Source organism: Sceloporus undulatus, chromosome 2, assembly GCF_019175285.1.
Source record: "Sceloporus undulatus isolate JIND9_A2432 ecotype Alabama chromosome 2, SceUnd_v1.1, whole genome shotgun sequence".
In the NCBI taxonomy this organism is placed as follows: Eukaryota; Metazoa; Chordata; class Lepidosauria; order Squamata; family Phrynosomatidae; genus Sceloporus; species Sceloporus undulatus.
Window position 1 is genome coordinate 196,882,010 of NC_056523.1, and position 20,541 is coordinate 196,902,550.

At 41.2% G+C, this 20,541-nt stretch overlaps 1 long non-coding RNA gene across 3 annotated transcripts; it reads right to left on the reverse strand.

Annotated features, from left to right (window-relative positions):
* Positions 1-1,804: 1,804 nt before the first annotated feature.
* On the reverse strand, positions 1,805-19,003 carry LOC121923882. 3 transcript variants are annotated; one of them, XR_006102485.1, is made up of 6 exons: positions 16,922-19,003; positions 15,947-16,034; positions 13,115-13,278; positions 7,970-8,138; positions 5,107-5,145; positions 1,821-1,911 (listed from the first exon to the last, which is right to left on the reverse strand). It is a non-coding gene; the product is annotated as an uncharacterized LOC121923882 (long non-coding RNA). The 3 variants fall into 3 exon arrangements; XR_006102484.1 differs by lacking the exon at positions 13,115-13,278 and having other exon boundaries at positions 1,805-1,911; XR_006102486.1 differs by lacking the exon at positions 13,115-13,278 and having other exon boundaries at positions 17,006-19,003.
* Between the last annotated feature and the right edge of the window lie 1,538 nt (positions 19,004-20,541).

Below are 20,541 nucleotides of genomic sequence, written 5' to 3' on the forward strand. Positions count from 1 at the left end.
CAATATATATATATATATATATATTCCAAAAGACAAACCTTGATTTCCCCATTTTATATTAGAGACACCAGTTTACTATGCCATTGTATTTAATGGAACTTAAGCAACCATAGATTTTGAACCCAACCCTAGTGAATACCAAAGGCCCACTGTATTTTGAATGGTTTTCAAAGCCTATCAAAAACTTGACTATTAATATGTTGATGCTGTAATTTTCTTTTTTTTTAATCTAGTAAGGGAAAGAAAAGGTGGTGATAGCTTTATAAGAGAAGGGAAAGGCCATCTAGTCTAACTGGTGCTGTTCTAGGAAGATGATTAGTTCAGTTCCATCACTTTTGTTTCTTTCATGTGTGACAGACCACAAACCAACTGGTGTGTATATGTGTGCACATGTATGTGTTAGGTGGATGGTAGGTAGTTTGGTTAGGTAATAATAATAATAATAATAATAACAATAATAATAATAATAATAAATTTATTTCTAGCCCGCCCAATCACGAAGAATCCGGGCGGGTTACAACAATAAAATACAACAAATTACAATAGAGTTAAAAAATCAAACCCTAGACCTACCACCACCCCCCATTCCCAGTACTAAAACAGAATTAAACAGTAATAATATTAAAACATTTAAAACATTTAAAACATTAAAAACATTGAACAACCAAAAAAAATAGGCAGAAACATTGGCGGGGGAAAATAGACAGATGAGGGGACAAATATCTCTATATCTGGGGAGGGTAACTAAGTTGGAAAGGCCTGCCGGAAGAGATCCGTCTTGAGTGCTTTCTTAAAAGCTACCAGAGTGGAAATGTGATGGATCTCCTCTGGCAGGTCGTTCCATAGTTTAGGAGCAGTAGTAGAAAAGGCCCTCTGGGAGACAGATGTTAGCCTAAATTTTTTTGGCTGTAGTAGATTTCTTCCAGAGGACCTTAGTGTGCAGGACGGACAATAGGGAAGAAGGCGTTCCCTCAAGTACTCTGGGCCCAAGCCATGTAGGGCTTTAAAGGTAATCACTAACACCTTGTACTTTGCCTGGAAATTAATAGGCAGCCAGTGCAGGGACTTCAAGACTGGTGTTATATGGTCATTCCTAGAAGTTCCCGTGATCAATCTGGCTGCCATATTTTGTATCAACTGAAGTTTCCAAACTTGGCACAAGGGTAGCCCCAAGTAGAGCGCATTACAGAAGTCCAATCGAGACGTTACCAGTGCATGTACTACTGTTTCCGGGTCCCTCAGCTCCAGGAAGGGGCGCAGTTGGCGTATCAAACGAAGGTGATAGCAGGCGCTCTTGACTGTCGCATCCACCTGAGCTGTCAGTTGGAGTGACGAGTCAAGAAGCACCCCCAAGCTGCGAACAGAATCCTTTAGGGGAAGTGTGACCCATCCAGAACTGGCTGACACAACTCCATTCCTGGATTCGGGGTTCCTATAGCAAGTACCTCCGTCTTACCTGGATTCAGCTTGAGTTGGTTTTCCCTCATCCAGTCCATTACCGCCCCAAGACAGGCATTCAGAGGAGAGATGCCATCCTTAGTCACTGCTTCAGTCCGAGACATAGAGAAGTATATTTGGGTGTCATCAGTGTACTGATAACACCCTGCCCCATGTCTCCGGATGATCTCTCCCACTGGCTTCATGTAAATGTTGAATAGCATTGGGTACCGGATCACACCTTGAGGGACCCCCGATTTGAGCTCCCTCTTGGCCGAACAGCTGTCCCCAAGCGACACCATCTGGAACCTGCCCCAGAGGTAGGATCGGAACCACTGCAATGCAGTGCCTCCAGTACCCAACTCTCTCAGGCGTTCCAGAAGGATACTGTGGTCAATGGTATCGAAGGCCGCTGAGATGTCCAAGAGCACCAGCACTTCCCCTGTCGATGCCCAGTTATGCTAGCAGTTGGACCTGAAAGAAAATGTTGTACTTTGGAGTGCTTTCTGTTTGCTATTCCTGTCAATCACCCATGCCTTCCTCCCCAATACTCCGCTTCATTTCCCCCCACCTAGGGCCCTTCCGCTCTACAGAATTATAGTGCTATGATTCCTCTTTAACTGCCATGGATACCTTTCTGTGGAATCATGGGACTGGCATGTTTGGCGAGATTCTATGCCTTTGTGACTGATTTGAAATCCCCCTCCCCAAACTGCAAATCCTAGGGTTTCATACGGTGAAACCATGGCACTTAAAGTGGAATCATAGCAATATAATTTTGTAATGTGAAAGGGCTTCTGTTTTCCTCCCCTGTAGTCAGCATTCTGTTCCCACTCATCATGATTTGTCTTCATTGGACAGTTTTGGGTTTCTACTTGATAGGATTTTCCCCCACCTCAATATTTTTGTAGTTATACAAACTTCAGGAATCCTCCAAGTCTGTTGCCTCTTATCTCTTGCGTGTGGCTGGTACTATTTGGGCTGGTAGTTATGCAATGGCACTCATATGTTGGAAATAGCAGGAATGATAACAAGGGCTCAGGAAGAAATGGTTGTTGGACAGAGGATTTTGGTTCAAGGTTACAGTCATTCCAGCCCCCCCCCCCCTTTTCCATTCTGGCTTGTTCCCCTACTGAAATGTTTTGTGGGATGTGGGGTGAACTGTGAAATCTTTACTTTCTCCTTTTATCAGCAGCTCTCATTTCTGTCCCAGGGACATTTTAAAATAGCTTCACTGTATGAACCAGGAAATGGCTTATCCAGACAATGAAGCAGTTCTGTCTACTTTTTAAACCTCTGTGTGTCTTTTCTTCCCTGCTCCTTGTATTCTGCTTTATCAAGTCTCAGTCCACTCGATTCCATTCCATCCATTTGGCAGTCAAGAATTCAGGCCACTGAATATCATTGGGCTGTTTGGATCACATGCTTAGGTTTAGGTTTCTTTCCCCCCTTCTACTTCTTTTTGTCTTTGAAAACTTTAAGGTTACCTTCCATTTTCTGGTACTTCCTCACATGCATGAATAGAATGATTTTGGCTACATTCACAGGAAAAGAACAGGGAAAAATGTTGTCTGTATTAGAAAGAACTGAGGTTTCATCTGCACTACAGAAATAATCTGGTTTGACGTCCCTTTAACTGCCATGGCTCAATTTTATGGAATTCTGAGAATACATGTAGTTTGTTGTGGCTACTACGATTCCCAGAATTCCATAGCATTGAGCTATGGCAGTTAAAGTGGTGTCAAACTGGATTATTTCTGCAGTGCAGATGCAGCCAATGAAAGCCTATATAATGCTACCAGTAGATACTCTGCTTTACATCAGCCACCATCAGCATAGTGTCCTCCAGATGTATTGGACTGTCCAACCATTGTGGCCATGAAGGTTATGGCCCAATGTATCTGGATGACAAACAGATGGAAGAAAGCAATTTCACAGAGGAACACATAGCAAGAAATCCAAGCCACACATCTCTTGTATTCTGGGAATCTCTTGTACTACACGTCCCAGAATTTTTTTGCCAGTGGCATCTGTGATGATGCTGGCTGGGGTATCTTGGGAGTCATGGTCCAAAAAAGAAACATTTCTAAGCGCTGGAGAAAGTTATCTCTATCCTCTGGCTTATAGCAATTCTAAGGCAAACCTATCATGGAGTTTTCGTGGTAAGGTTTGCTCAGAGGAGGTTTGCTTTTGTCTTACTCTGAGAGAGTGTGACTTGCCCAAGGTCACTCAGTGGGTTTCCATGGCCAAGTAGGGATTCAAACCCTAATCTCCAGAGTCCAATGCTCAAACTACTACACCATGCTGGCTCTCAAGGTACATAGCGCAAGTTAATTTTAATTCTTTCCTTTTCCTAGCAATGAAGGTTTTATAACAACTACTTTATATAACAACTGTAACTTAATCAATGATAGATTCATTAATTTTGCTGCGTAACTACTGGAGTGTGGCGTCACTAAAGGTTGAAGATCACACAGTTCAAATGCTGGCTTGTGTTCTGTTGCAGGTGTTAACAGAGAACAAAGTGGATGGGAAGAGAGCATGCTTTGTCCCACAGGCCACTGGTTTGTAACATTCACATTTTTAAAACCTAAGGTTATCTAAGGTAAGATAGAGAAAAATAGTCTGAGGATATATATAAATTAACGGATGTGTATAACAGGAGAATACTTAAAACCAGGAGCAGATCAAGAGTTACTCTCAGTTGCTTTCAATTATAGCAATTCAGTTCTTTAAAATTCTAAAACAAAGACCTGTAACCAGATTCTTGGAAATCATCACTTGAAAAGTTAAATATATGGGCATTGATATGAAAATCCAACATCACAAAACTGGAGGGCTCCACCATACAAGTGAGTAGGACCAAAACCTAATGACAATATCAACATTATGGGACAATCTGTGGAGTATGACTCCATTATGGTCAATCTCAGCCAAAGTCTGGGAGAATACATGTTTTAAAACAACAGATCATTGGTAGAGCCAGTGTGGCACAGTGGTTTGAGCATTGGACTATGATTCTGGAGATCAGGGTTTGATTCCCAGCTCATCCATAAAACCCTTTGGGTGATCTTGGGCATGTCATGCTCTGGGCCTCTGAACAAATTGTCCAAGCAAATCCCATGATAGGGTCCTTAGGATTGCCATAAATCTAAAATGACTTGAAGGCACACAACAACAACAACAACAACAACAACAACAACAACAACACCAAAACAGAAACCTAAAGGCAAACTAAATCTATGCACAGATACTATGTGTTGTGAGGGAGTGATTATGTGGGCACATTTTTACACACATGGTGGTTGTTATGTCCACACACATGAGAATTTTGCTCAGATGTCTTCCAGGTAGCAAGTAAAATTACAAAGCAACTAAATAATAAAGCTGCCATGATTGGTCTTATGATCCCTATACGTGGTGGGGGAGCATAGTAGGAGAAGGAATTTTGTTTGTATGTGTGTGTCTGTGCCTTCACATTGCCTTCAACTTATAGCAACCTCAATTAATCTCATAGGGCTTTCTTAGGCAAGGAATCCTTTGTTGGTGGTCTCTCATCCAAGTACTAACCAAAGCTGAACCTGCTTAATTTTTAAGATCAGATGGGATGTGGTGTCTTGGGGTATTTAGGCACATAGAAGGAGGTTTACACCATCAAATTTTATTTACCTGTTCCTGGATAGCAGTCCAACATGAAGTAGTCACCACCTGGAAATCAACTAAAACACTTTAGTCAACAAATGATGGAAAACACTATAGTCTCTAGAACCCATGAGGCAAATAAGAACCAAAGGACTAGGTTAACAAGCTGGTCATTTTTATGACTGATGGCACACATTTATTAATTATGAGTTGCAAAGAAAATGGCACATATCCTGGAGGAGGGAAAACTTTGTCCCCATCTTCAAAAAGGGGAAAAAAGAGGATCCAAACAATTATCATCCAGTTAGTCTGACATCTATACTGGGAAAGATTCTAGAGCAGATCATTAAACAGAGAGTCTGTGAACATCTAGAAAGCAGTGCCATAATCACAAAAAGTCAACATGGGTTTCAGAGAAACAAGTCATGCCAGACAAACCTAATCTCTTTTTTTGAGAAAATTACCAGCTTGGTAGATGAAGGGAATGCTGTGGATATAGTATATCTTGATTTCAGTAAGGCTTTTGACAGGGTTCCCCATGACATTCTTGCAAACAAGCTTGTAAAATGTGGGCTAGACAAGGTAACTGTTACATGGATTTGTAATTGGTTGACTGGCCAAACCCAAAGGGTGCTCAACAATGGCTCCTTTTCATCCTGGAGAGAAGTGACCAGTGGGGTCCCACAGGGCTCTGTTCTGGGCCCAGTGCTTTTCAACATCTTCATCAATGACTTGGATGAAAGAATTGGGGGCATACTTATCAAATTTGCAGATGACACCAAATTAGGAGGAGTAGCTAATACCCCAGAGGACAGGATCAAAATTCAAAATGACCTGAACAGTCTAGAAAGCTGGGCCAAAGCTAACAAAAAGAATTTCAACAAGGAGAAATGCAAGGTACTACACTTAGGGCAGAAAAATAAAATGCACAGATATAGGATGGGGGACACCTGGCTGAATGAAACTACGTGTGAAAGGGATCTGGGAGTCCAAGTAGACCACAAACTGAACATGAGTCAACAGTGTGATGCGGCAGCTAGAAAGGCCAATGCAATTTTAGGATGCATCAATAGAAGTATAGTGTCTAGATCAAGGGAGTAATAGTGCCACTGTACTCTGCTCTGGTCAGGCCCCACCTGGAATATTGTGTCCAGTTCTGGGCACCACAATTAAAAAAGGATGTTGAGAAACTGGAGCGTGTCCAAAGGAGGGCGACTAAAATGGTGAAGGGTCTGGAAACCATGCCCTATGAGGAACAACTTAGGTAACTAGGGATGTTTAGCCTGGAGAAAAGAAGGTTAAGAGGTGATATGATAGCCCTGTTTAAATACTTGAAGGGAAGTCATATTGAAGAGGGAGCTAACTTGTTTTCTGCTGCTCCAGAGACTAGGACCTAGAGCAATGGCTGCAAGATACAGGAAAAGAGATTCCACCTCAACATTAGGAGGAACTTCCTGACAGTAATGGCTGTTCAACAGTGGAACACACTCCCTTGGAGTATAGTAGAGCCTCATTCCTTAGAGGTCTTTAAACAGAGGCTGGATGGCCATCCGCTGGGTATGTTTTGACTGAGACTTCCTGCATGGAAGGGGGTTTGACTGGATGGCCCTTGTGGTCTCTTCCAACTCTATGATTCTATGATTCTATGACACATGATATCTTGTTGGTGGTATTTGCCAGGATAACTGGCAAAATGAAGACTATATGGAGAGCGCATCAAGATGTATAGTTTGTTCTCCTGGGTCAGCTGTTGGTTGGTTATTTTTAATTGATATTACAGTATTAATTTTTTTAAAGTAATGAAGAGTGACCAATGTAGTTAGTTTCAAGAACCCAAACAACAACAACAAATTATTACTTCTATAATTTTTTATTATAAAAGCAATTAATTAATTTGAGGGAGGGGTTTGAAAACTCTACGATATGCAACTTCCCAGGTCTTGCCTGCTTTCCATCTTTTTATTTGAAGTCAGAGAGTGTTTATATATAGCAATGGTCCCCAAACTTTTTCTTACTACCACCCCCTTTTGTCTTGGTCAATTATTATTATTATTATTATTATTATGCTTTATTTATATAGTGCTGTAGATTTGCACAATGACCCTAGTGCCACCATCCCCACACATATTTCTTGATATTAGGTCTACTGTTCACTGCAAATTCAAAACAACCCATCTTGGTCAGTGCTCTCTTTGCACTTGGTCATCCTGGGAGCAGCAACTGAGTAAGCTAGTTGAACAGCAACCAAGAAGCCTCTCACCCATGCCACCCCTCCAGCAAAAGCCAGTGAGAACAAGAAGCCTTTGGCGGGTCATTCAGACACCGTTTTCTTAACTCTCTGCAAACTGCATCTTTGCAAGTTCAGTTACTCACATGTGCAGGCCCTTGTCGCCGCACCCACCGGCACCTTAGCCGGGCAGAGGGGTAGTCGGCATCCCTTTTTCTCTGCCCAAGCCTTGCAAGAGTTTCCCAACCACCACCACCACCAGTGAAAGATGCAACTAAGGGAATAAGTTCATGCAGGCAGGCAAAGAGAAAGAGACCCCACTAAATGATCAGTGAGGCTGTGTTGTGGTTTTAAGGCACCCTGAAAAGAAGTTTCATGCAACTCTCTTCCCACCATGGTCCTAAAGGCTTCTGGTTCCCCTTGTCTTTCTTGTGCATCAAAACCTGAACTGAAAGGCCCCCTACCAGCCCCTTTCCCCTCACTGTCCCCCTAACTCTTTCCATCACCTCCTGGGAGGAGAGCATGTCATCCACTTTGGGAAACACTGATATATAGTGTCACAACAATCAGTTGATATATTTCTACCGGGGCAAGATATCTCCCCAGAAGCGCATTTACTGGTAAGGTGTTTTCAAAACTTAAAATACTGCTGATCTGACTCACCTCTGCTGCTCCCCAGCATCAGAAGGAAATTCCTGCTTGTAGCTTCCCAGGTGTCAGCTGCGGAAGCTTAGCCAACAACAAGCTCTTCTCAGGCTGTTTCTACCAGCTCTGCCTTTAGTTCCTGGGGGTCTCCCCATCCTCTCCTGGCTTTCCTTGAGCCCAGAGGCCTCTGAGAGGGGTATAAAGGATTAGAAAATTGACTCACTACACTTTAGATGTTGACCGGATCCCCCCCACTATTCAACTTGGTTCCCTTATAACACTTCCAAGAAGTAATTCATGAAAGGGAGAGGGAGGGATAATGGGTTTTACTTTGTATTTATTGTATTTTATTGATGTTGTAAGCCGCCTCGATCCGATGGGAGAGGCGGGATAAAAATATTTTGTAATTATTATTATTACTATTATAAAGGCATGTTGGGACAGCATATGGGAAAGATGGAAGAAGTGGGTTTGCACAATTCAAGGGGAGGAAAATGAAAGTTTCAAGCTATCCTGCTTGATTGCTTGTGAAACATTGCTGTGGATGCCTGGGAGTCAGCCCTTCCTTTTCTGCTTATATGGTACAGGTTGGCAGACTGGTTTCATCCAGCTGCTAATGAGAGAAGCAAAATTATTTACCAAATTAGGTTTAGAGGAGCCCAAGATATATACATCTATAGTTGGGGATCGAAAGTGAAGAAACTAGGAGTAATTCTTAAATATCTGGGAAATATTCTGGGAGGACATAGTGTATGTTCTGTGGTCCTGACACAAGTAGAAGACATTTGCTATTTATGTAGCCTTGGCATTAACATAATCTGAATTTACTGGAGTCAACCCCCCCCTCTCTCACTTACACACAGAGGCAGGTGGCATAACCCAAATGGGACATCAATTTCCCAAGAGGCCACCATGACCTGTTTACTCTGGAGGGCCAACCACAAAAGCAAGCATTCTGATGTACAAATATCCCTGTGTATGTATCTGTATATCTTCTGAACCAGTGGATGGATCAGTTCCTGGAAACTTTGGAGAATGTGCTGGTGATGTAGACCTTGGAAAGAATCATGGATCTCCATCTGGATTTATAAATTCACACAGAAAAAATTAATAATGTTGTACTGGAGCCATTAACTTGGTGGAGTTTAATAGCGCTGCCAGTGGTCTCTGATTTCATAGAGGAGTCCTTTCTAACACTTGTATTCACTAAGAGATGTTTGTTGTTCACTGCAAACCACAACTGAATCGTTCACTTTTTATAGGTGATGCCGCAATAGTTCCCAAGAGATGCAGAACAGACACCAATTAGGTCCACTAAGCCACCCAGAACTGGCACCTCACATGCTGATGGAATACAGAACAGCTTTCTGTGAAGTCATGGTCTGGACTGCAGGTAGGTGTTGAAAAAGTCAGGTTAGGTCTGGTTTTACTAGATGTCTTATCTGGGGATCCAGGCTGATTCTGCTGGCTTATGTGAGCTGTTATATGTTCCATCGTCAACCCGTAAATGTTGTAGCCACATCCCTCCTGCCTTTGCCCCCCTCTGGTTCTCTCGCTCTGTCAAGAGAAGCTGATCTTCTAATGGCTTCACTGCTACAGAGCTAGGCAATACATTTGGCACTCTGTATCCACAGATTCTGTATCCATGGATTCAATCATCCACGGCTTGAAAATATTTTAAAAATATATTAATTCCAAAAAGCAAACTTTGATTTTGCTATTTTATAGAAGGGACACCATTTGACTATGCCATTGTATTTAATGGGACTTGAGCATCCATGGATTTTGGTATCCATGTGTGGTCCTGGAACCAAACCCCAAACTAAGGGCTCACTGCACTGGAGATACCAGTGAAGGTGTTCACATATATTGCCCGAGGAAACAACAGAGCATTGGAGAACAGGCAGAGATGGGTTGGGGAGGTGAAGGTGGGAGGCAGATAGGAAATATTACTTTTCTGCTTTGTCTAAGTGGCATTCCATGAATGGCATAATGTTTAAGACATGATTTCACTGATCATTTTATGCCTTACTGAAATGAAGATGAAGTTTACCTTAAGAAATGGACAACCTATTATATCCATCTTTGCCCTCCCCAACCTCGTCTTGGACATATAACTACTTTACCCCCAAGGCAAAAGTTTTTAGAACTAAGGTGACATTTTGTGAGGATCTCTGAAATTAAACTCAAGTATGTTGTTAGGCACTCAAAAGCTACATAGCATCTGTCTGGGAAAGCAGAAGTAGCTCTGGGCCAGAGCTTGGAAAAGTTACTTTTTCAGACTCCAACTCTTGAGAATGCCCAGGCAAGCTTGCTGGGGAAATGCTGGGATCTATAGCTCGGCTGTAGTTCCTAGCTATGATTTAGGTTTTAGGAGAAGTATCAACAAGTGAGTATATACTGTTGGCCCATTTTATCCATGGATTCTTTCTCCATGAATTTAAACATCCATGGCTTGAAAATGTTTTTTTAAAAATAAATTCCCAAAAGCAAACTTTGATATTGCCATTTTACATAAGGGACACTATTTTACCATGCCTTTGTATTTAATGAGATTTGAGCATGTATGGATTTAGGTATCCATGGGGGATCCTCAAACCAAACTCCAGCCAATATCAAGGGCCTACTGTAAGTGCCATGTTTATTCTGTTTTTTCATCTCATGAATGTTTTTTAAAAGCCATCCAATATCCAACCAAAAGCCTATCTATCCCAAATGCTTTTCCCGCTAAAGCCAACTGAACGTTTGTAGGAAGCCCACAGGCCAGGCCTCAGTGCTACACCATCCCACTCATGCTCTGCAGCACTGAGATTGTTAGCCATCCTCCTCCCTCCATTAGGGGAAATAATACATAGCTATCCAGGCCAGTAGCCAGCCACTGATAGCTGCATTGTTTATAATTCATTGAACTGTCACTTTAAGTCATCCCAGCTGGTGCTCAGCACTACATCTTGCAGCAGATTCTATCATTTAACCATGCCCTATTCCAGGGCTGGGCAAAGTAGAGTCCACAGGTTCCATGCTGCCCTTTTGGCGTTACCCGGAATAAACAAAAATTTTTTTGTTAAAAAATATTTTTGTTCCACAAAAATGTTTTTTCATTTTCATTTTTTGTTTTTATTTTTAATTTCACCTGCACATTTCCAGATCTGCAGCCAAACTCTTTCTTGAAACATCCTGGGTTTCCTTCCCTTGTGTTCTTCCTCCTCCCCCTCCCACTGATCAAGCCTCACAACTAGACTCCTACAACATTTCGGAAATTTATTTTCAGCAATTTCTACAGAGCCTTCTATATTATTATTCTGTAGTTATAGTCAAAACGCTAAAGTTGTTTAGTATTAAATTGGTTAAGCATTGGAATCATTTTGTTTTAGTGCTGGCATTCCTCTTTCCTTCACTTGGGGCATGACTACACAAGCCCTGTTTTCACTGTAATCACGTCCGTTAATAAAAATGGAAGCTTACCAGTTTCAAACCAGCCACGATTGCATGTCTTGTCAATCACGCAACTGGGGCAGCTTTAGCCATCTTCCACAGTCTTCCACACTCCCCCTTAGCCCTATCTCCCTGCCCTATGCCCCACCTAGCATCCCAACTGGGTTTTATTTTATTTTATTTTTCACTTTTTCATGCAATCCTGCTGTTCTCCTAATGTGGTTTAAGTTTTTTTTTTACTAAAGGAAATAGAAAATAAATAAAAACCAACCTGGAAAGGTGTGTGTGTGTGTGTGTGGGAGACACTGACACCACATGACTGCCAATCTTGCATCTGCTGCATCTGCCACATTTCACACCTGAGGACTAGCATAATTGTGAGTTCATTGACAGGTTCTCCCCATCAATAAAAGGGGATGCCATAGCAATGCTTCAGGGACACAGGGTTGTCATGTGATAAATATCCCCAAAGCCACTTTTTTTCCAGGTCTTATAGTAGTATAGAAACCATGTGTAGCAATCCCCTTGATCTCTATTTAATTTGCATCCTAGAAATAATAGCTGAGTTTTACTGGTGGTGGCTATTTTAGGTAGTTCTAGAATAATACAAGTGCACTGCCTAGAAGAGAAAAATTTCATTTCAGGGGGAAAAAACCCTGGGTTAATTTAAACTGATTAGGGAAATAAAAATAAAAACTCCTTGAGAATGCCAGGAGTTCCTGGGAAATACTCTGAGATGACAAAAATGTCATGTGACTCTCCAAAATAAAATTGGCTCATACAGGAACAAAACCTGGAATTCGCAGCATTATAACATTATGATTCCACTCCAAGTGACATGACTGTATCCTACAGAATCCTGGGATTTATATTTTGGTAAGGTACTAGAAGAGCTTTCTGGTTGAGACTGCCAATTTCTCACAAACCTACAAACCCCAGGATTCCCTGGGATGGAGAGATGGCACCAAAAAGTGGAATAAACGCTATAACTGTGTAGCGTTAAAGAGTCACACTGGAAAAGGTGCAGAAAAGGGGTCTACACGGACCTGAACTGTATGTAATATTCCAAGTACCTTTGCACATTAGATTTGTATAAGGGGGTTGTGGCATCAGAAGTGTTGTTTTTAATTCCTTTTCTAATAATACCCTGCTGTATATACTCATGTATGTCTAGAAATTTAGGTTAAAAAATTGACCCAAAAAACCTGAGTCGACTTATCCATGGATCAGGATCAATATAAGTACTGTACTTTAACACACACACATATCCCCTGGCGAAAGGCAAGAGTTTAATCTGCCCTGGAAGCTTTGACCGCTTCTACTCTCTCATCCATTCAGCCTTTAGTATGAGTACAAATAATTATGTCTGCTGTAATTTTGTAAGTTCTTTAGCTTTGTTTTCCTTTGCTCCAACCTTTACGTTTTTCATTACATGCCCTTAAGTTTTACCCTCGACTTATCCATGGATCATATCAAAATCCATAATTTTGGCCCCCAGACCTGCCCTCGACTTATACATGAGGTCGACTTATAGTCGAGTATATATGGTATATAGATTTTGGGCTTTTTCACACAAGTCTGGTAAATCGTGATGACTGCAGCACAGTACCATCTTTGGCTGGTCTCTCTTGTTGCTGCTTTACATTTCAATTGTTGTCCGAGTTCACCTTTTTACTGATGGGAAAAACTCATCATTGGCTCCCAGTATCACTGCTTTTCCACAAGTACCTCTGGTGCGATAGTTCCCTTCTGCTGTAGGTCCACTATTCTGCCAGTCGCATGGTATGAATGGAGGTGACTCTCCTCTTCTCCCCCTCGCTATTCCCAAGCAGACTGAGGTTGCTTTTACTTCATTTTCCTTTCCTTTTTTATTTCTTTTATTCCAGTTTCTTCTATTGTTTTGCCATAGTTTTGCAATCACAGCAAAAATAAAGAATACAAATAAAGAATGAAGAATGAAGAAATGAAATTTTAAAAAGAGAAAGATATGATTGCACTAAGTAGGGCATACATGGGGAGGTAGGAATGGTTAGCAAAGCAGTGAGAAATAGCAAGCACAGGACCATGGCTTGCCAAAGTACAGTCGGCTCTCCATATCCATGGATTCTTTAGCCATGGATGCAAGCATCCATAACTTGAATTTTTTTTTTTAAATACAGTGGGGTTTCATCATCTTCAGGCTTGCCATCCATTGATTTGACTATCTGTGGATGGCAAGCCCTGTTGTTCTCAATGGAGGTGTGCACACGGCCATGCTTGCAGCCACACACACATTGTGCTGCCACTAGGAACAATGGAATTGGAGGCCCCATGCTTTTTTCTTATCTGCGGGAGGGTCTGAAATGGATTCCCTGCGAAAACAGAGGGCTGAATGTATAATTTTCAAAAAAAAAACAAGTCTTGATTTTGCCATTTTACATAAGAGACATTACTGTATTATACTGTGGCATTGTGTTTATTGGGATATGAGCATCCACAGATTTAGGTCTTGGAACCAAACCTCAACAGATATCAAGGGCCCACTGTTGTGCAATTGCAGAGAAGTCTGATAGTGATTGTTTTCAAACTGGTTTGTTCCTGTTTGCTTCAACGACATGATTGCTGTGAGACAACAGACTGGTGTGATATAGTTCTTTGCCTATATCAATAGATTAGTTTCCAGTTCTAAATTCACAGTCCTACCTGCATCACTTTATTGTCACCATAATGTCTGAAGAGGGACTGGAGATGCTTCAGTCCCTATGGACTTTATCATACAGTGAAATTAGGGGGGAAATCGGGAGTTTAAACAGTGATTATCCTGTGAAAATCATATGATTGTGATTAAGATTCTCACACACATTGTGATTAAAGAGTCATTATCCCAGGAATAACCACAGATTTTCCTGTGAATGATTTGTTACTGTTTATTGCCTGGTTATTCCTGGGATAATGGCTCTTTACTCATGACATCATGGTTGAAATCTTAATTGCGATTGCACAATTTTCATGGGATAATAAACACCCAATTTTCCCCGTGTGATAAAGTCCTATGAAGCCTTCAATTTGCACTCCTCTCTCCTTGCACGTTCCCCTTTAGATATTCCAATAAAAATGAAAACATTAGGGATATGTATATCTGCTTGCTGGAATTTCTCATAATGTCTGAAACTTTTTGTAATAACTGGAGAAAGGCAGTAGTGTGATGGTACACTTTGAGATGCCAGAGCTGTTGTGGGACTCTCTTATAGCTAAACACATCCTCAATGAGAATCCAAACAAGGCAGGCAACTGTGTCAAGTCATATCTATAGCCCAGTTCTACAGTATTCATCTCCACAAAGGAACAGGTCTTTTGTAAAGCTAATGCTTCTCAATTACCCATTCAAAGACCAATCAACCTCTGGGTTTCAACAATGATAGTAAAGCATCATGATGCCTTGCTGCTGGGAAAATCCACCCACCCCACGAGGGCTAAGCTAAGTGAAGGCAGAGAAGCTTGAAGGTGGTAGCGATGGCAGATGATGCCACTGTGTTTGCTGATCCCTGGTTCCTCTATGCCATTGGGAAGAGCTGGTAAGCTGGCAGAGGGTAGGCTGGGCCTGTACCCATGCTCCTGCCTTCTGCCCATTGCAGTGCTGCCATTCAAGGCCCCCTACATATGGGCAAGCACTAGAGCAGACTCCATAGTTAACTATTTACACCACTGGCGTACGTTGTTCTGCAGTCAGAATCTGTCCCTGTTGGAAGCTCTTTAATAATAAATCTCATGCCAAACATATGGCCCATCACGATTGTTGAGTCATTAACTGCCCTCGTAGCCGGACATAGTTTCTCTAATGAATCGCTAATAAATGAGCGTGCTGATTGTTTTACCTGTTATTGCCACTATTATGAAAATGAAAAGGCCCCTGTGATTTTGAGGGTGAATTTATACATCTGGTAAAAGTTGTTGCACTAGGAAGAGCTCACGCTTGGGCCAAATCAGAGGGTGTTTTTGCATCACTTAGCATGGGGCAGCTTTTCTATACCATGGGTGGGTGGGTAAGTGGTGGTGAGGAATAGCATCCAGGCCAGAGAAAACTCTCTCAGAAAGCTTCATTGATCCACAAAGTAAAGGCATGTATCATTCTGTTTTCCTTTTTGCTATGTGCCCAGTTTACTTTACGGATGTGGAAACAAAGTAAAATGTTCTGGTTCAGGTCTTTCAATGACGGAGGGAGGGATGTTTCTCTCCCCACTGAAGAGAAATAGAAGGGGGCAGCAACTCAAATCTCCCCCCGCCCCATTAAGCCCTGTGCACCAGGAAACCTAAGAGACACATTGTGGTGCATGAGGCAGAAAACCCAACTTCCTCCCTTACCAATAATAAACATTGGAATATAATCTGCGGGAGATTTATGTCATGCAAACTGCAATGAAATGAACAGGAACAAGCCAAGAATGTGCTCCAGTTCATTTCAATGGGGCTCACTTAGGATTCCATGGGGGAAACCATGCATTCCCTGGGTCAGGCCAATTCAGTTTGCCTCCCACACTACAGCCTGTAATGGTGCCCCAAATCCAGCTGCTGAGATCTTACCCTCCTTCATCTCAGAGCTGCACAACTTGGTGGCGGTAAAGTTGCCTGGGGTCCTGGGTCCAGACGCCTCTGAGTGTCCTGTCCCCTTCTGTAAGAGAGAGGAGAAGATCCATGAAGAAAGGAGGTGCCCATTTGAAGAAACAGCAGCTCATGGGGCAATGGCGGTGGGGGTCCGGTGCTGAGAAAGCCAAGATTCTTGGGGTTTGGATAGCCAGCTCTGGGAAAGTCTTGATGCAGCCTTCTCTGTTTACAGATGTTTGTGAGTCTCAGCTGGAAACAACGCAATGGTTGATTCCAAATCAGCAAATGTTTTCAAGGAAAGAAATGGACAGATTCTTATCATGGGTCCATTTTGGATCAACGCAGGTCAGGCATCCCCTTGACATCCTGCCTCATTCCTAGCTGGGCTTTGGTGAATAACCTGGGGCTGGGTGCAGGAATGAAGTAGGCCTTAAGCATGTGTATGCACACACACACACACACACACACACACACACACACAGTTCAGTGAACAGCCACAGATTTTTTGGGGAGGGGGAAGAAGCAAGGGGGGTTAGAACTGGAAGCAGATGGTCACTTTGGCAGGACGCCGAAAAAAAGAATCTGTTCCATACATCGCACACAGCAGTCTCGGCAGAGGCCTTTGCCAGGAAAAACAGAATTACCTCTCTGATTACAGCAAGCGGGCGCAAGCGCTCTTCCTGTAACATTGGGCTTTGTGAGCCAGCCAGGCCAAATATGGGCTGCTGGGTTTTTTAAAAGTACAAAATAAAGCAATACAGTCACACGGCTCGAGCATGGCCTGTATGCAGAAGGAAGACTTTTTCTTTTTCTTGCCCTTCTTTTCAAAGCAGACCCCCTTTTTTTAATTTGAAAAAGCAAGGAGGAAAAGAAAAAGGGGCCAGAGAGAGTGAAGAACCCAGGAAACTTTCAGCAGAAAAGAGTCAGTCAGAGCCAGCTCTAGCCCCTCCTTACCTCTGCTTCAATACTATCATGCAGTTTTACTTTCAGAGCAAAAAGTCCATTAATTTTTTTAAAGTATCCTTTAGCTTTCTCAACCTTTTGGCCTCCAGATGCCTTAGACCAGTGCTACTCAAAGCCTTGGTGCATGGTATCCCATCCATAAGCCATCAGCAGCCAGTCCATGGTCAGTTTCCATGAAAAAAAAGGAATAGTTGTAAGTAAATAGACACAAATAGGATATCATTTTGTGACACTTAAAAAAAAAGTCAGTCCTTCACATAATATAATCTAACAAGCACTGTGTGAGACTCTCCCCATCCTCAGTATAGCCTGGTTGTAGATGTGGGATTTGTGATTCCACACATTTGGAGACTGCTGGCAGTTGGGGAAGGTTTGTTTTCTAACTTGCTGTCCCAGTTGTCCCACCATATCCATGGATTCTGCATTTAATGATTCAATCATGTATGGCTTAAACGTAATTAAAAAAAAATATCCAAAAATCAAACCTTGTTTTTGCCTTTTTATATAAAGGACGCCATTTTACTCTGCCATTGCATATTATGGGATGTAAGTATGTACGGATTTGGTATCCATGGGGGATCCTGGAACCAAACTGTGGCAGATACCGAGGGCCCACTGTTGAAAAATATAGTAAAGAGATCATTTGTTATTAAATCCTACCCTAGCAACTCCACAGCCTACCCCTACATACTTTCATTGATGTAAATCCTGCCTTGTTCAGCAAGGGAAAACTGCTAGTGTAGGCTCACTTTTTGCTGGACTTGGTATTACCAATAGGTAGCAGGATTTAGCTAGTTTTGCCAGGTTTTCAAAATAGCAATGAGAGACTATCAAAATTCATGATATGCAAGGTTGACAATCCAGAAGCAGTTATTAACAAGTTTGTATTCTTCCTAAATACTAAATGAAAGTATTGATTTCTTTTCACAGTTTCTTTGTAAAATTAACATATTGTTCATATTCAGAAAATTAGATGATGCAGACATCTTATGAAGGCCCACAGCCAAAAGTATAGACTTTTTGGGCATATTTATCAGTCTATGAAAAAGGAAAATCTTTCCAACCCTCAAATAGAGGACAACCCTTCCCATCTTTCAAATAAAGGTAATTTCTTCGACTAAGGGACACATGGCAACCCTAAATATAAACTAAAAGTTTGTTGATGATGATGTTAAGAGTGGCTAGAATTGTCGGGTACTAGCTGCAGAGAAACAATCAAAAGTACACTTTCCACCATAATTCTGATTTCTATATAAATATTACATTTTTTCCAAACTGTTTTGGCTACCCCTTAAATAAATTTTACAGAATATGGAAGTGTTTAGTTTGCAAAAATAATTGTACTATCTAGTTGGTTTTATTGTGCTATACAGTACTGTATACTGGTTTGGGAGCTTCAGCGTAGAAAGTGTGTGTGTCACCTGTGTAGGAAGTAATTGATACATTTTTCAAATGGATAACTGATGGAATTTAGGAGTGCATAACTTTGCAGAATTATATCGGTATTTTTAATGGCCCAAATTAAATATTTTCTGTACTGTAAAAACCCGTACATGCGGAGTGGAATTTCCTATGCCATTTAGTTATCTGATGTCTTTTGAATTTCCCCCTTACATACAGGAATCTAGCACAACTAACAGCCTCCATTAAACATACTTAAATGACACCTCCAAAATGGCAAATCACAATTTTTAAAAAACCAGCAGTACAAACATGCTGCAGAACAAAACACCTGTATTGATTCTCAAATGGCAAAAGCGTGGAAGACAACCACAGTCGTATTGGGAAAGTGTTACATAGCTGGGGTGTCAGCATAAATTTACAACTTAATCTTTGTTCATCCACAATTTCTCTTTCTCATTCAGTCCAGTTTTCTTCCTCTGCAGGCTGGGGGAGCAGTGAACATGGCTAAGACTGTATATTAGTGATGGGCAGCTTTCGGGCTTAACAGGTTCTCCTCTTATTTTTATTATACTGTTCAGACTCCAACTGGAGTTTGATGCAAAAAACTGTATGTTAAAAGATATGTGCAATTAAAGAATGCTGCGTGCAGGAATTTGGTCAAGCAGAGTATCAAACCTCTGCGTATGAAAACTGAAAAGGGAGTTCACAGTCCTTCCACACAAAAATCTACTCCTGGTTATTCCAAGCTTTTAAAAAATTATCCTGTGTGAATGCAGGGAAAGGGGCATTTTGTTCATGTCACTGTTAAATAATTGGGAGTCAGACATCCTTGGTGATCTCCTACAAATCACCAAGGGATGAACCTGTAGATTTCCTTTTTACCCAATCCTTTAGTAAGATACCATAATTTTATTTTTTAAAAATCTAAATTCTTAATTCCAATATCTTTCATAGGTTATCGTAAACTCTTCTATAAATGTTTTACAATAGTGTGGTTTAACAACAACGTGGTTAAAAACAACAGCTTTAATTCTGACAACTAATCTATTATTTAAAACAAAGTCTTATATTAAGCTGCAGAGTACAGTTTTGTGCACATTTAAAAAACTGAGCTACGTAAAGTAACTATTGAGGCGTATCAGAACAGATGACTTGCAGACTTGCTCTGTTCCTTGTCAAATCTAAAGGTTTAATTAATTTGTTTTAAATAGAACCAACATGTTGCAAATGCCCATCTTTTATTTGTTTATTGGTCTATTTATGCATTAAAATATTTCTGTCCTGCCCTATATCAAAAGATTTCAGAGCAGCTACAAGTGAAATCAGTGGAATCGAGTTAAAAAAGAGTAAAACAATAAAAATAATTTGAATGGACTAAAACATATTTAATATGATTAACAGGCTTAAAAGGTTAAAACAGTTTTAAAAGCATGTGCATTAGCATTTTGAGATAAATCAATGTGGCCCAAAGGCTTTAATAAACCGCCTAAATGAAATCAGTGTTGGCATCAGTGGGGTGTCCAATGTATCCCACAATTGTGGTGCCACAGCTAAGAAGGCTTCCTCCCATACCTTCACACAATACCTCACTGGTTATGGGACATAAATGATGATGATGATGATGATGATTTATTAATAGCCCACTCAGTCACAAAGAATCTGGGTTGCAACAGTAAGAAAACTACAAATCAATAACAAAGGAAGACTCCATCCAGTAGAGCCATTTTGACCCATCTTGCACAAGCCCTAAATGAGGGAATTACTTTATCTTTTCTATTGCTGAAATTCTATCTCATATTGGTATTTATTATATATAAAAAAGTCTATCTCAAAACACAGGTGGGCATGATGGTACTGATGTGACCCCAAATTCCTGGCTGTGCCAGTCCTTTTGTATTCCTGCCCTGATGATGGTGGTGGTAGTAGTATTTGTATCCTGCCCTTTTTGCAAGACTCGGGGCAGCTTGCAAGACATAGAACAGATAAAGCTTTTAAAAACCCATTGCACACAAGTTAAAAATATAATTAAATAGTCAACAAAATAAAAGCAGTTCAAAACAAACCATTAACGCATCTGTTAACATTGTTCCTTGCTGTATGCAGTATGTCACCACCACCACTAATGCACAGCATTCTTTCTAGCCCAAAGAAAATATGACAAGAAAGCAGGAGATCACGCTTAGGCCTCAGCAGCAAGAGTTTGTTAT